Source organism: Macaca fascicularis, chromosome 9 (genome assembly GCF_037993035.2).
Source record: "Macaca fascicularis isolate 582-1 chromosome 9, T2T-MFA8v1.1".
Lineage (NCBI taxonomy): Eukaryota > Metazoa > Chordata > Mammalia > Primates > Cercopithecidae > Macaca > Macaca fascicularis.
In genome coordinates, this window is record NC_088383.1 from 17,332,096 (window position 1) to 17,348,713 (window position 16,618).

Genomic DNA, 16,618 nt, shown 5'->3' on the forward strand with positions numbered 1-16,618 from the left:
TTTAAGTATGGTTTGCCTAATGGGACATCAGAAAAAGAATTCATATCGAGAAAGATATCAATAGGTTTCACATTCCTTGTAACAAAATGGCCTGTCTCATTTTCTACTATACATATATCCCCACCTCGTTTAATGTTTAAACAGATGTGAACAAATGGAGAAGCTTCTGGGGAGGTCATTTACAGCCCGTGTAACATCTCTTCACATACACTCATACAACTTGTATCTGGAAGGAAGCTCAGAAATCACTTTGTTCAACTCCTTTGTTTTATTAATGAGAAAACTGAGGTCCTCAGACTAAGTGGCCCAAATACATGCTCCTGGAATATCAGCTTTGTCACATTTTTGCAGTTGGTGAAGTTTTAGCTTTTCTTCCTCTTGGGAAAATAGTGATATGTTCAGAAAGCATTATGTCATCCCATCTGTGTCCATTTTTTTGTAGGGGAGTCAATTTTTTGGGGGACAATGAAATAACATCCACTTTTATTTTAAATTACAGAAATTCCATGGTCACCCAACTCCACTTCTAAGCCATTTTTGAAATACAGTAAGTGAACATTAATTTTTGGTGGCACAGAAGATACTTTATAACTACTGTTATTTGTATAAATACAAAATTAACCTGCCGAGCACGGTGGCTCATGCCTGTAATCCCAATACTTTGGTAGGCTGAGGTGGGTGGATTGCTTGAGGCCAGGAGTTCGAGACCAGCCTGGGCAACATGGCAAAACTCCATCTCTACTAAAAATACAAAAAATTAGCCAGGCGTGGTGATGCATGCCTGTAATCCCAGATACTTAGGAGGTTGAGGCATGAGAATTGCTTGAACCTGGGAGGCAGAGGTTGCAGTGAGCCAAGATCAGGCCATTGCACTTTAGCCTGGGTAACAGAGTGAGACTGCCTCAAAAAAAAAAAAAAAAAATTAACCTATTGAATTAGAGAATTAGCCTATTGAATCAGGAATTATTTATGTTTCTAATATACTTAAACAAGAGAGAAAAACATATTTTTCTAAGCAATGTCAAGATATACATAATAAATATAATTTCCATTTTTATGGCAAGTAAGTATACATACATTTAAGCATTCCAAGTTCTTGATTTTTAATCTATAATTATGTCTAATAACAATAAATAATAGAGCAATAAATACCAATATATAATAAACTGATAAATAAGTACTATATAGTAATGAAATAATAAAAACTGGTAATCGAATGTAATAAAAGAACATTTTCATATTAATGCATAATGAAAACTGCATGAAATAAGTTACCTAAAGAATAAGCTGGCCAGGTGCAGTGGTTCATGCCTGTGATCCCAGTACTTTGAGAAGCCGAGGCAGGTGAATCACTTATGCCTAGGAGTTGAAGACCAGCCCGGGAGACATGGTGAAACCCTGTCTCTACAAAACATACACAAATTATCTGGGCATGGTGATACACACCTGTAGCCCCAGCTATTAGGGAGGCTGCAGTAGAAGGATCGCTTGAGCCTGGGAGTCGGGGGTTGCAGTGAGCTATAATCATGCCACTGCACTCCAGTCTGGGTGACAGAGAGAGACCCTGTCTCACAACAAAACAAAATACAAAGAACAAGTAGAGCTGTTCTCCTGAAGCATCAGACCAAGGGCCAGAAAAAAAAGAAACTTCTGTGCAGAAAAGCACTGCCCAGGCCCTAATAGTTTCTTTGGTTTGCTTTCTATAGTTGCAACCGTGGCATAAAACGATTATCATGTGTCAATGACAAACAAATTAACAGGTACAGTGACACATGCCTGTAATCCCAACTCTTTGGGAGACCGAGTCAGGAGGATTGTTTGAGCCCAGGAGTTTGAAACCAGCCTGAGCAACATATCAATACCTCATCTCTACTAAAAATAAAAAAATGAGTGAAGTGAGATGGCATATTTCTGTGGTCCCAGCTACTCAGGAGGCTGAGTGAGGTGGATCACTTGTACCTGGGAGGCTGAAGCTGCAGTGAGCCATGATCGTGCCACTGCACTCTAGCCTGGGCAACAGAGTGAGACCCTCTCAAAAAATGAAAAGAGCAAGCCAAGAAGTAAAGGTTTAACTTCATCTGATACCTAAAGAAGAACTCAAGAATAGCATAGCAAGTGCCACAGAGACTTTACCTATGAAGTTAAAAATAATTTCAAAGGAAGGACAGCTAATTTTGTTTCTGTAATAGGTTTATACTGGATTGCTCCACAGCTTGCTGGTAAAAGTCACTTTGAGCACTTAGAGAACACATCTTTATCCTTAGTGTGTTCCAATTTAAAAAGTGTTATTACTTTTTTTTTTTGGAAACCGAGCCTCCAAGTAGTTCTGAGGTCTCCCAGGCCCACAGAAACTGAGACAGGGAAAATGAGCAACCATTATCCCCAGAATGCTGTGATTTGCCATAACCAAGAAGGCAAGTGAGTTTTCACAGTACAAAAGATACTGCCAGTTGTTAATTCTTCTGTTAATGCTACCAGAGAGTATATATTCTAAATCTGTTCACCTGTGTTTTCAGACTCAAAGCAGCTCTACAACATGTACATTCTTTCCAGTCAAGTCCATTTATCCATCCATCCATAAACATTTACAGAATCCTGCTATGGGCCATCCATTGTGCTAAATGCTGTCTGTAACACTGTTCTCACTTAAACATTGAGCAGAGATGATTCTTTAAGAGTTATGATAATCCTTTTGTAGTTCTCCCGTGGTGTCCCCAGAGAATGCCAGGAGATTAGAGGCCCCTCAAAAGAACACAATATCCTGCCAGTCTCTGCAGTGTGCCTCATTTGTCATTGACACGGGATAGTCATTTTACACCATTGTTGCAACTATGAAAAGCAAACCAAGGAGACTCTTGGAAGCTAGGCAATGCTTTCGGCATAGGAGTTTCCTTTTTTCCAGCTCTTGGTCTCAGGCTTCAGAAGAACAGCTCTGCTCGTTCTTCTGTCAGCAATAAAGAACAAGGTCCCACCTTCCATTCTCTCCACTGAAAGCAGTAGAGGTACCCACAGAGGAGAAGAATTCCATGCATTACCTGTTCTTGCTCCCTTCTTGGATAGGGCTGTGGCTGTGTCCATTGCTAGTGTCTGGTGGCTGATATGGTTTGGCTGCGTCCCCATCCAAATCTCATCTTGAATTGTAGCCCCCATAATTCCCCCTGTTGTGGGAGGGACATGGTGGGAAATAATTGAATAATGGGGGCAGTTTCCTGTATGCTGTTCTCGTAGTAGTGAATAAGTCTCACGAGATCTGATGATTTTATAAGGGATTTCCTCTTTCACTTGGCTCTCTCATTCTGTCTTGCCTGCCACCATGATTGTGAGACCTTTCTAGCCACGTGCAATTGAGTCCATTAAACCTCTTTCTTTAAATAAATTACCCAGTCTCGGTTATGTCTTTATCAGCAGCGTGAAAACAGCCTTCCTTCTTCCCAGAGTCCGTGAGTTAGTGAATACAAAGACTAGACCAGTTACATGCGCTTCATTTCTGCCTCATAGTCATTATCTTTGATACATTTAACCCTTTAGTTGATTATTAAGCATTTCTTCTTTAGGAAAGCCTTGTTTAGTTACTCTCACTGCTATGTAATGCCAGTTACTTCAAAGTACTTTGTTTTTGTTTTGTTGAGACAGAGTCTCACTCTGTCACCCAGGCTGGAGTGCAGTGGTGCGATCTTGGCTCACTGCAATCTCCGCCCCCAGGTTCAAGCGATTCTCCAGCCTCAGCCTCCCCAGTAACTGGGACTACAGGTGCACGCCACCACAGCCAGCTAATTTTTGTATTTTTAGTAGAGACGATATTTCACCATGTTGGCCAGGCTAGTCTCAACTCCCAGCCTCAGGTGATCCACCCGCCTTGGCCTCCCAAAGTGCTGGGATTACAGGCATCTGCCACCATGCAGGGCCCTCAAAGTACATTGTTTATCATGTGTATTCATTCCATTTACCTACCTGCTGTATAAAATTTGTTATAAACCTGATTAAATTGCAAACTCCTTGAAGACAGGCACCATGTCTGCTTTTCCTATCTCTACGGCAGAGAGGGTCTGACCCAATTTATTACTGTTGTATGAACTGTCAGCAAAAAAAAAGAAAAAACAAAAGAAACCCTAATATCTTGTGGAAGAACCTTATATTCAATTAAGGATTGTAGGAAGACCTGACTGCAAAGTGGATTGACCTTTTGAGAAGTGAAATGCTTTACTGCTGCCCAGCACTTTTTTTTTAAGCTCTCATATCACAACAACTTGGCTCCATCACTATTAATCTTATATGGTAATGCAGTGACAATGAGATGATTTCTCTGGAGAATCTATGCTAATACTATTAAAATGCTCTTACAATGTCAAAATGATTGCAGTGTATGCATGTGGGGACTGTGCTTATGCGATTATGATATTATAGTGATGGGCGATTACCATAGGAAACTACTAATTCAACCCTGCAGGGACTTGTATTATGAAGCCATTATAACATGAGATTATAATGACACAATAACTTGGATGCACATTTGTGATGTGAAAACCAAAAGCTAATTTGAATGCAAGTCATATTTCCATTAAATTGTAATTAAACACTGAAAGCAATGCGTGTTTAAATTTGAGACGGAGACATGCAATCCATAAATGAAAGTTGTGGGGAAGGAGTGCATGGCGAGTGTAAGCTTAGAATAGTGTCAAGGTACCATTTGCAACTCTGCCCTTTGGTATTTACTGGGTGTGAAAGCTGTCACCGAAGGTGCTTCTCCAGATTTTCTCCCTCTCTGCTGGTCCTCTAAAGCAGCCAAAAACAGTACCAAGACACAAGAAATGTGGGTCCAATTTCCGTTCCTATCACAACCGCTAACATTGACAGCCTTTTTGTTTCATTTTTGAAGTAGGCATGAAGCACCTTACCTCCCTTAATACAAGAGACTAAAGCAAGTTTTTTCCATGAAAAATAACCTTTTTTATATGCAACAAAATTACTCCATATTCAAAATCAGACAGAACAGATAAGTGCAAAGGGAAAAAAGATTTTTAAAAATCTTTAAAAATTCTACTCCCAGAGATGACCTGTATTAGCATCTCTGGGTATTTTCTTTCAGACTGTTCTCCATGCATAGTATCAATGTATTTTTCTTCAAAAATTTGCATTCTACAGCACTTTTAAAACCTACTTAGTGATTCTTCTCACCCCTTCCAGTTGCAAGATCTATTTCTTATCCAAGAGATTGCAGTTGATAAGTTTTGTTTGTTTTTTGAAGGTCAGCTCGAGCTGGACGATTTCACATGTCACTTGGACAAGTATATTTTACTATTAGAGAATCATACTTGGAAAGTTTATACTCTGCATATGTCAGTTACAGGATGGGTCTATAGTAAATTCTTCAGATTCTACTAGCAGTACTATCGCTACTCCACATTTGTCTCTGTTTAAGGAATCAGTGGGGCCTTTGAGAAATCATAGGGCTCTAATTTGTTCTCAAACTGGTAATTATTGTATGGTTTAGATAACTATAGATTATTTTTTAAAAACTAGGAACGTTTAGGAACTACGGAACTTGTTAGCTACACCCCTGCATCTGCTAGTTTAGATGTTCTCAGGTTACACAGCAGCTCGTATATATTCCCTCCTAATTATGACTCAAAGTAGTTACAGCTCCTTGGTTTAAATATAGTTGAGCTTTTGCTATTAAGTATTTGCTTTGCACTTAGATATGCTGTATATTTCAGAGTTATTTATTTGTTTGTTTACTTATTTGAGACCGAGTTTTGCTGTCCTTACCCAGGCTAGGATGCAATGGCGCAATCTCGGCTCACCACAACCTCCACCTTCCGGGTTCAAGCGAGTCTCCTGCCTTAGCCTCCCGAGTGGCCGGGATTACAGGCATGCACCACTATGCCTGGCTAATTTTGTATTTTTAGTAAAGATGGAGTTTTTTCCATGTTGGTCAGGCTGGTCTCGAACTCCCAACCTCAGGTGATTTGCCCTCCGTGGTCTCCCAAAGTGCTGGGATTACAGGTGGGGGCCGCTGCGCCCGGCCCAGAGTTATTTTTATTACCCCTGTTGCAATGACCAAATGAAGAAGACAATTTAAATTACTAGAGTCTTATTTTTCTAATTAGGAAAAGGAAAGCAGACTGCAGTTAAAGGGCTTGCTTCGTGTCATGCAGTGAACAGTGGAATTGAGATTAGGTCTTCTGGTCCTGGGTTAACATAGCTTCTTTTTTAGGCTAAGACGTGATGTCACTTTGGGTTAATACTTCTGTATTAATGGAGACAAGAATAACTATTTTTGATGTTCATAGTAAATACTTAGATAGCTTAGTAAAACGAACGTTGGACAAGTTGAGAGACTGGGTTCTAATTTCTTCCAAAGATTAAGGATTCCATTTTAGCATCTAAAATTGAAGTCATCAAATTAAACGATCTCCATCGTTTATTCCAGCTCAAAAATTCTAAAATCAAATAGTATTGAACATTAATTAAAATGCAAATATTTTCATTTTAAGCATTATACATTTTAATATTTAATAATATATTTTACCTACTTTAAAAACCATTAATCTAAATTCAAAACCAGTCCTTACTTGGATGACTTGTAATAATTTGACACTTTTTAGCAGTAGATTTGTAATTTGACTCAAACTTTCTTTTTTTGAGAAATTTATTAAATTATTAAAGTCACAGATATAAAGTTGATTGAAAAGAGATGAAAATTACAGTCTTTTTTTTTTTTTTTTTTAGAGTCTCACTCTGTTTCCCAGGCATCCTACTGCAACCTCCACCTCCCAGGTTCAAGAGATTCTCCTGCCTTAGCCTCCCGATTAGCTGGGATTAGAGGCATCCGCCACCATGCCTGGCTAATTTTTGTAATTTTGATAGAGATGGGTTTCACCATGTTGGCCAGGCTGGTCTCAAACTCCTCACCTCAGGTGATCTGCCCACTTCAGCCTCCCAAAGTGCTGGGATTACAGGCATGAGCTGCTGTGCCTGGCCAAAAATTACAGTCATTTGATATATCAGCAATATTGTTAAAGTACAGTTAAAACTACAGTGAAAGGAGATTTTTACTTACATAATTATATAAATATATAGATAAATCATTGTGTCAAATAATATTTTATTTTATTTATTTATTTATTTTTTGAGATGGAATCTCGCTGTGTCGCCCAGGCTGGAGTGCAGTGGCTCGATCTCGGCTCACTGCAAGCTCCGCCTCCTGGGTTTACGCCATTCTTCTGCCTCAGCCTCCCGAGTAGCTGGGACTACAGGCGCCCGCCACCATGCCCGGCTAATTTTTTTGTATTTTTAGTAGAGACGCGGTTTCACTGTGTTAGCCAGGATGGTCTCGATCTCCTGACCTCTTGATCCACCCGCCTCAGCCTCCCAAAGTGTAATATTTTAAGTACATGATTTTCTGTGAATTCTTAGGAAGCAGGTGATAGCAATGATTGAGGTGCTAAATTAAGCTATGGTGCTAGACAAACCTTTCTAAATATTTTAATGCAGCTTATTTTTATGGGGAAAATATATAAGCAAATTAAATATAATTAAATTGCTTTTTACTTACATATATAATTTTATATATAAATGAGTTAATTAAAATTTGTTATTTGATGGTAGAGATTTTTTCTATTTTTATGCGACTTTTTCTCTAGAGAACTTAGAATTCAGTTAGAGTATTTTCTTGGCCATCTCAAAGACTGGGAAAGAGTGATTATTGCTCTATGACACATGTAGTCATTACAGATTTGCCCTTGACCCCATTGTAGTAAATCAGCTTTCAGAAGTGGAAATCTACTGTTTGTTACCTTACTTTTAGTACATCAAATACTAGTCTTTCCCCAAAACACTTCTCTGTCAGGTGCCACACTCTCTTAGGACTAGGCAAAATTTCTTACTTTGAGTTCTTTCCTAGACCATTAATAAAGGCTACCTCTAAAGCAATTTTTCTCAAACTTGGAGTTCCACAAACTCTCAACAAAATTTTGATTTTGTCTTTTCGTTTTTATAATCATCAAACCATTTTAAGCATATTCTGAATCAATATACCTGTTTTATAACCATATATTGCCCTAGGGTTTCATTATATGCATTTCCATTACTTTTTAAGACTTGAGTGATACCAAATTACTACCTAAAATAACATTTATCTTTTTCATGACTTTTTTTTTTTTTTTTTCCAAACTGGAGTCTCTGTTTTACTGGAAGCCATGGCCGTATTTCCTAGGACTTTTTTTTTTTTTTCTGAGATGAAGTCTCGCTCTTGCTGCCCAGGCTGGAGTGCACTGGCATGATCTTGGCTCGCTGCAACCTCTGTCTCCCGGGTTCAAGCAATTCTCCTGCCTCAGCCTCCTGAGTACCTGGAATTACAGGCGCCTGCCAATACGCCCGGCTAATTTTTGTATTTTTAGTAGAGATGAGGTTTCCCCATGTTGGCCAGGCTAGTCTCAAACTCCTGACCTCAAGCAATCCGCCCACCTCAGCCTCCCAAAGTGCTGGAATTACAGGTGTGAGCCGTCACGCCCAGCCTTTTCCTAGGACTTTTTGAGAGGTGGTTGGATTGAGAGAGCAGTGGATAATCTGTCAAAGTGGTTTACTTACTTTATTTATTTCCTTTATAAGAAGTACAGTTGGTTTACAAATTAAATCATATATGATGGCTGCATGTGTATTTGTTTTTCTGAGTCTGACTTTAGGGTTTGTTTATACCAGTATCCTAAGGGTAGAACTAAGAGTTAAGACTTGTTGTGAGTTTTCTAGTCTTGGCAATTTTTCCAGCCCTGCGATTTGTACTGTCTTCCACATAATCTACTCTGTACTCTTTTTTTTTTTTTTTTTTTTTGAGACAGGGTCTCGTTCTGTTGCCCAGGCTGGAGTGCAGTGATCCAATCTCAGCACACGTAGCCTTTGGCTCCCGGGTTCAAGCGATTCTCCTGCCTCAGCCTCCTGAGTAGCTGGGATTACAGGCATGCACTACCATGCCTGGCTAATTTTTGTATTTTTAGTAGAGATGGGGTTTCACCATGTAGGCCAGGCTGGTCTCAAACTCCTGGCCTCAAGTGATTCACCCACCTCAGCCTCCCAAAGTGCTGGGATTACAGGCGTGAGCCACCGTGCCCGGCCACATAATCTACTCTTAACATTACCTCCTTAAGATTGATGCCTGCCGGGCATGGTGGTCATGCCTGTAACCCCAGCACTTTGGGAGGCCGAGGTGGGTGGATCACAAGGTCAGGAGATTGAGACCATCCTGGCTAATATGGTGAAACCCCGTCTCTACTGAAAATACAAAAAATTAGCCGGGCGTGTGGCATGTGCCTATAGTCCCAGCTACTTGGGAGACTGAAGCAGGACAATCGCTTGAACCTGGGAGGCAGAGGTTGCAATGAGCTGAAATTGTGCCATTGCACTCCAGCCTGGGCGACAGAGCGAGTCTCCGTCTTGAAAAAAAAGGAAAAAAAAAGACTGATGCTCACTCATCTCTCAAACTGAGGGAAAACTGGAGACAGAGGGAAGAACTCAGCCAAGCTCCTGATAAACCACTTACTTAAAGCTAAGAGATTATCATGATAAATGATAATTGGGATTATCATGATAAATTTGGATTATTGTCCTGTGTTCTTTTATAAGAAACAGGCGATGCATATTTTTTTTCTTTTTTTTTGAGACCAAGTCTCACTCTTGTCACCTAGGCTGGAGTGCAATGGCGCAATCTCAGCTAACTGCAACCTCTGCCTCTCGGGTTCAAGTAATTCTCCTGCCTCAGCCTCCCGAGTAGCTGGGATTACAGGCAGGTGCCACCATGCCTGGCTAATTTTTGTATTTTTAGTAAAGACAGGGTTTCACCATGTTGGCCAAGCTGGTCTTGAACTCCTGACCTCAGGTGATCCGCCCATCTCGGTTCCCAAACTGCTGGGATTACAGGCGTGAGCCACTGCGCCCAGTCAATGCACATTTTCTTTGGCGCACATTTTAGATGTTTATTAATAAGTGTTGGTCGACTCCCAAAGGAGAAATCTCAGAGGCCATGGTTGTTATCCCATTTTTAAAGGTCTCCCACGGGATGCTTACGGAACCTATAGCAGTGGACTCTGCCTTTAATGAAAGTGAAATATAGCTCATCATCCTTGTCTCAATAATAACCCCATTTCCTCATTGGTGAAATGGGAACAATGATAATAAATGTGGATTTCGTCTCAAAGTACATCCGATGGTCCGGTCTTCCACTGTTTTTGATGACTCACCTTCTGTTGATCCCTTACCTATTTCACCGGGACATTAGGAGATTTAATTAAAGTGTGTAGAGGATCTAAGCTCTTCAGAGAAACACACAGCATTATTATGGTAGATAACACTTCTGATCTTCCATAATCTCTTGAAGGTAATGAAACCAGCAATATAGAAAGCTGACGCTTTAATATAGTCAGGGTTTTATGAAGACACATCCATACAATACTTCATTAGTAGTGGTCACCGTTGTGGGATTGAGAGTTCAGAATTCAATTCCTAGGAACTTTCTAATTGTTCTAAACATTTTGATGTAACTTTTTTCCTGTCAGTACACACATTCGAGAGATCAGTTAAGTATTCAGGTCATGCTGGTTTTACTCAACTTTGAAGGCTTTTCTATTTTGTTTTCAAACTATGATTATTATAAGTTGGAGCAGGGGGGAAAAGAGTATTTATCCAGGTCTGTGTTTTCCCTGACAGACAGTCCTGCTTTTAAGATTCCTGAGGAACAAGGAAAATTACTTTTGTTTCCTGACTCACCTCCTGGTCTCCGGTTTCTCCAGCTTTCAACCTGTACTCCAACTGTCTACTTAATGATCACCCTAATATAGTTCTCATCCTCTGGGTCAGGCCCTTGTGTCAGTATTTTTCACTGTAAGCTAATGTGCAACCTACAATGAGCCTTTATGGGATGCTTTAAAGTCTGGAAGCATGATTCTCATTGCTCATACCATCAGAATGTCTCTGTGACATGCCACCTTCTCCAGGAAGCCTTCTCATTCCTCCAGTATCAGTGAACGTTGTCCATACCAATCTCACAGGGCACTTGCTTTGTACCTGTATCCGTCCATTTTCATGCTCCTGATAAAGACATACCTAAGAATGGGTAATTTATAAAGAAACGAAGTTTAATTGACTCACTGTTCCACATGGCTGGGGAGGCCTCATGATCATGGCAGAAGGGAAGGAGGAGCAAAGTCACATCTTACATGGCAGCAGGGAAGAAAGAACTCGTGCAGGGGAACTCCTCTTTATAAAACCATCAGATCTCATGAGACTTAAACACTATCACGAGAACAGCATGAGAAAGACCCACCCCCATGATTCAGTTACCTCCCCTGGGTCTCTCCATGACACATGGGAATTGTGGGAGCTACAATTCAAGATAAGATTTGGGTGAGGACATGACCAAGCCATATCAATACCTCTCTCCTAGCATTTACTGCACTCTGCTTTGTATCATAAATATCCTAATAATATATAAAACAATGAGTGTCTCATTACTTACCATGTATGTGCCAGGCACCGTGTTGGTGGCTTCTCTCTTAGGGCCAGGATTGTTTCTTTTTCGTCTTTGTTTTCCTGCAAATCTTCTGTTGGAGTTAGTAGATCCTCAGCAAACATTTGCTACATTACATTGAAATGTATGCAGGTGAAATTAGCACATGTTTGGAAAGCTGATTTCCTTGCATTCCCTTCCTATGCCCTGAGAACTTAAGACCCAAGTTGCCCCCTCAGATCTGTAAATCAAAGCAGCTTTTCTTAATATTTCAGGAAGCTTAAAGATCATTGGTCACAAACCTATAAAAAGGACATAATGCCAATGAAAACATAGGTTTGCTTGTGGCTGAAATTACATTCCATCAATGTGGAATTGAAGGGTGGATAGAACGGAACTAAATATTTGCTCATTGGTTGAGCAGACATTTATTGAGCATCTTACTCTGTGCAATCGCTGTTTGTATTAGTTCGTTCTCACACTGCTATAAAGATACTACCCAAGTCTGGGTAATTTGTAATAGCAAGAGGTTTAATTGACTCATAGTTCCGCATGGCTGGGGAGGCCTCAGGAAACGTACAATTATGGTGGAAGGGGAGTCAGCCGTGTCTTACATGGCAGCAGGAGAGACAGAGGGTGAGTAAGAGCAGGGAAAACTGCATCATAAAACCAGAAGATCTCGTGAGAACCCACTCACTATGATGAGAACAGCATGGGGAAAACCGTCCCCATGATCCAGTCACCTCCCATCTCTTCCCTCTCTCAATATGTAGGGATGATGGAGATTACAATTTGAGATGAGATTTGGGTGGGGACACAGAGCCAAACCATATCACTGTTATAGCTTAGAGTTACATATACTGTTCCAAATATGGGAATGGAGTTAGTTATCAAAACAAAGTCTAGTTACAAGTACAGCTCTCCCTTTCATTGGTTATGTTGTCGAGTTTCCCAGCCAGGTGTCCAGGCCAGCAGCAGACCAGAGCAAGGCAAGGGCTAGAGTCAGAATGGAAGTCTCTGAGCTCCCTGCTAGTGTCTGTCAGACCTTTTTCTGTTATAACTACCATTTTTTTTTACACCAAACAGGCTAGGTTAGACCATCCAAAAACATGTACCTGCACTGCTTGTTTGTTTGTTTGAGACAGAATCTTGCTCTGTCACCCAGGTTGCAGTGCAGTGGCACCATCTCAGCTCACTGCAACCTCCGCCTCCCCTGTTCAAGTGATTCTTGTGACTCAGCCTCCCAAGTAGCTGGGATTACAAGCAGATGGCACCACGCCCAGCTAATTTTTGTATTGTTAGTAGAGATGGGGTCTTGCCATGTTGGCCAGGCTGGTCTCAAACTCCTGGCCTCAAGTGATCCGCCTGTCTCTGCCTCCCGAAGTGCTGGAATTACAGGCACCTGGCCTGATTCTTTTAAACTCTGGATTAGCAAAACATAGTATTGTTATTTGTGCAACTGAATCACACAGCCTTTCTGTGATTCAAAGTTTATTTAAAAATTAAATGGCCTTAGAAAGAAATTCCTGCGGATGGTCGATACATTTAAAACATTTGCCTAAGAGCCATTATTCAGGTTTACTTTTCATAAAGGAAGACTTACGGCCATGAATCACCTGCAGCAATTTTACTAAGTATTTTTAGTTTTCTGATTTTCAGTTGACTTCCACCAATGCAGATAGGAAATGTCTTTGGAGATGAAGTCACTTGCTGTTAGTTTTTATATGCTCAAGATTCTGGCTCTTACACTACTCTCCCCTTATCCATGGTTTTGCTTTTTGTGGTTTCAGTTACCCGTAGTCAACCGCAGTCTGAAAATATTAAGATATCTTAAGACGCAGAGAGAGAGAGAGAGAGGAGAGAAACCGCATTCACGTAAGTTTTATTCCAGCATATTGTTATAGTTCTTCTATATTATTATTAGTTATTGTTGTTAATCTTTTACTGTGCCTAATTTACAAATTAAAGTTTATCATAAGCATGTATATATGGGGAAAAAAACATAGTCTCTACAGGGTTAGGTACTATTTGCGGTTTTATGCATCCACTGGGGGCCCTGGAACAGATTTTCTGTGGATAAAAGGGCACTACTGTGGATAGTAAGGGAAAGTTAAAAAAACAAAAACAAACAAAAAAGTCCAAAACAAACAAACAAACAAAAAAGGCTGTGTATTCCTATGTAGTTGGGTAAAGAAGAATAATCTAAAATAGCACATTTGCTGCCAGGCACAGTGACTCAATGTCTGTAATCCTGGCACTTTGGGAGGCTGAGGCAGGTGCATCACCTGAGGTCAGGAGTTCGAGACCAGCCTGGCCAACATGGTGAAACCCCCTCTCTACTAAAAATACAAAAATTAGCCAAGTGTGGTGGATGGGTGCCTGTAATCCCAATTACTCAGGAGGCTGAGGCAAGGGAATTGCTTGAACCTGGAAGATGGAGGTTGCAGTGTGCAATTGCACTCCAGCCTGGGTGACGTGAGTAAAACTCTGTCTCAAAAAGTAATAATAGTAAAATAAAATAGTATATTTGCTGCCTTCTGATAACTTGGAGTGTGAAGATACAGGAAAGTTGAAAAAACAAACCTGGCTTCAAAATCCAGAGCCCAAACACTTTTGGAAAAACATTTTCCATGCTTTTTAATAATTTTTAGCTATTCCGATTTGAGAAAATAATGTGATATTCCATAAAAGGGCTGTGCTGTGATCTCAGAATTATCTATTGTCAGAAATATATTGAATAAAGATTCCAGGAAAATGGCCAGGCATGGTGGCTCATGTCTGTAATCCCAGCACTTTGGGAGGCAGAGGAGGGCAGATCACTTTAGGTCAGGAGTTTGAGACCAGCCTGGCCAACACAGCAAAACCCCATCTCTACTAAAAATACAAAAATTAACCGAGTGTGGTGGCAGACACCTGTATCCCAGCTACTTGGAAGGCCGAGGCAGGAGAATCACTTGAACTCGGGAGGTGGAAGTTGCAGTGAGCCAAGATCAAGCCACTGTACTCCAGCCTGAGTGACAGAGCAAAACTCCATCTCAAAACAAAAAAGATTCCAGGAAAATGTTTAGCTCTTTTTTTTTTTTTAAATAACTTTTACCCTCTATTAACTACACATTTATGTTGTTCTTTTCTAGTGCTAATTCCACTTCTATTTATAATTTCTTTGCTTCTGCTTTATATTTTATTTTCTTACTTTATTATATGCTTCCTTTGTGTAAGTTTCCTCAAACCCTTTGTGGATAAAGCTGGACTAAAACAAGCAAGCATCTAGATGTACCATATTAAATACATATTATGTACCAGGCACTGCAGGGAACTGAGGACTGAGAGGCAAAGAAGATGTGACTTACCCCAGCGAACTCCAAGTCTGATGGAAAAGACATAAAACAGAAGAAGGTAGCTGGGTGCGGTGGCTAATGCCTATAATCTCAGTACTTTGGGGGCCAAGGTGGGAGGATCCCTTGAGTCCAGGAGTTCAAAACCAGCCTGGACAACATAGGGAGACCCCTTTCTCTATAGAAAATAAAAAAAATAGTTGGGTGTGGCAACATGCACTTGTAGTCCCAACTACTCAGGAGGCTGAGGTAGGAGGTACACTTGAGCCCAGGAGTTTGAGGCTGCAGTGAGCTATGATCATACCGCTGTACCCCAGCCTGAGTGACAGAGTGAGACCCTGTCTCTTAAAAAAAAAAAAAAAAAAAAAAAAAAAGGCCAAAAATAAAAAATCAGAAGAAGTACATTATTAAGGTGAAACTTGAGGTGCTATGACAGTACCTAGAATTGACATCTTACCTGTATTGCTTGAGCAACAAGGAGGAACCACAGGACAGTCTCCTAGTTAGGAAGAGTACTGAAGGCTGAGTAGAAGTTGGCCAGGATTGGGAAAGGGTCAGGGAGGAGAGTGGGAGTGGGTTGGATTCGCAAGCTGAGAGCAGAGGCAGAAACCTGCTCAGAGACCTTGGGACGGGAGAAGATGTAAAGTCCAGGAAAGGGCAGGCGAGCGCACAGTGGGTTCACAGGGTACTATCAGACTCTGTTCAGATTTGTTTTTTAAGGTTAGAAGACTCAGGGAGAGACATGTTCCTGTCTGCATTTTAGACATCGGCTAAATGCTTCCTAAGGTGGACTGGAAAGCGGAGAGATTGCTGAGAAGCTTTTACTGGAATCCATCTGTGAGGTGATGGTGGTTCCTGCTAAGATCGTGACTGTGAGAGGGAAGGGGAAGAGATGAACCGAAGAGCTATTAAAGTGGTGGAATTTACAGGATTTAGAAACTGAGTGGGTGTGGGTGAGGCAGGAGTCTTGGATGAAATCTGAGTTTGTTTTGTTTTCTTGTTTGTTCATTTCTGAGATTGTGAACATGACTCACTACAGCCTCGAGCCCAGGCTCAAGTGATCCTTCCGCCTCCGCGTCCTGTGTAGCTGGGACCACAGGTGCGTGCCAACACCCCTGACTAATTTTTGAATTTTTTTTTCTAGAGACGAGGTCTCACTTTGTCACCCAAGCTGATCACGAACTCCTGGCTCAAGCAGTCCTCCCGCCTCAGCCTCCCAAAGTGGTGCTGGTATTACAGCATGAGCCACCATGCCTGGCCTTTTTTTTTTTTTTTTAAATTTAAATAGGAGCATTTGTAGATGTTGCATCAGAGAGAATGTGGAAAATGTAGACATGTCATGTAAATTACCAAGTGCTGGGCTTTTAATTATCCAATAAGGTTGCTATCTATTTTGTCATTGTCGGCTAAACTAGTCTAATTAATCTTAACAGAACTCTGTGTGAAGTGCTGTTCGTAGTCCATATTTGCCTTTCTCTAAGCAGATTCAGGTTGGAATTGCAGCCTTTCAGTCCAAGGGCAAGTTTCTTAACTTTTCTTGGCCTCACTTTCCTCATAGAATATCAAGCCAGCAATACATTCATGAGAATTTGAGATGAGAGATGTAAAGTGCTTTAAGCAACACATAGGGGCTTAGTCAATGAACACAAGGCATGATTGTTGGTTCCCAGCCTCCAAGTGAGGCCAAGGGACTCTTATCTATCTTTGTATCTCCCATAGACCTTACCTGCCTCACATAGCATCTTACACTTATTAACTGTTTAATATGTATTTATCAAATCCATAG

The 16,618-nt window shown here is 40.8% G+C and overlaps 1 protein-coding gene across 50 annotated transcripts in view; it reads left to right on the forward strand.

Annotated features, from left to right (window-relative positions):
• The window catches only part of PTER (phosphotriesterase related), a 157,722-nt gene that overhangs the window by 16,303 nt on the left and 124,801 nt on the right, over window positions 1-16,618 (forward strand). For 23 of the 50 annotated variants that reach the window (XR_012417509.1, XM_074001142.1, XM_074001143.1 and 20 more), the window contains one exon: window positions 13,288-13,372. The gene's annotated coding sequence lies outside the window, so the exon portion shown is untranslated. Of the gene's footprint in view, window positions 1-499; window positions 548-13,287; window positions 13,373-14,800; window positions 14,894-15,848; window positions 15,932-16,618 lie in introns of all 50 variants that reach the window. The other 27 variants (XR_012417506.1, XR_010577848.2, XR_012417507.1 and 24 more) reach the window with 3 other exon arrangements.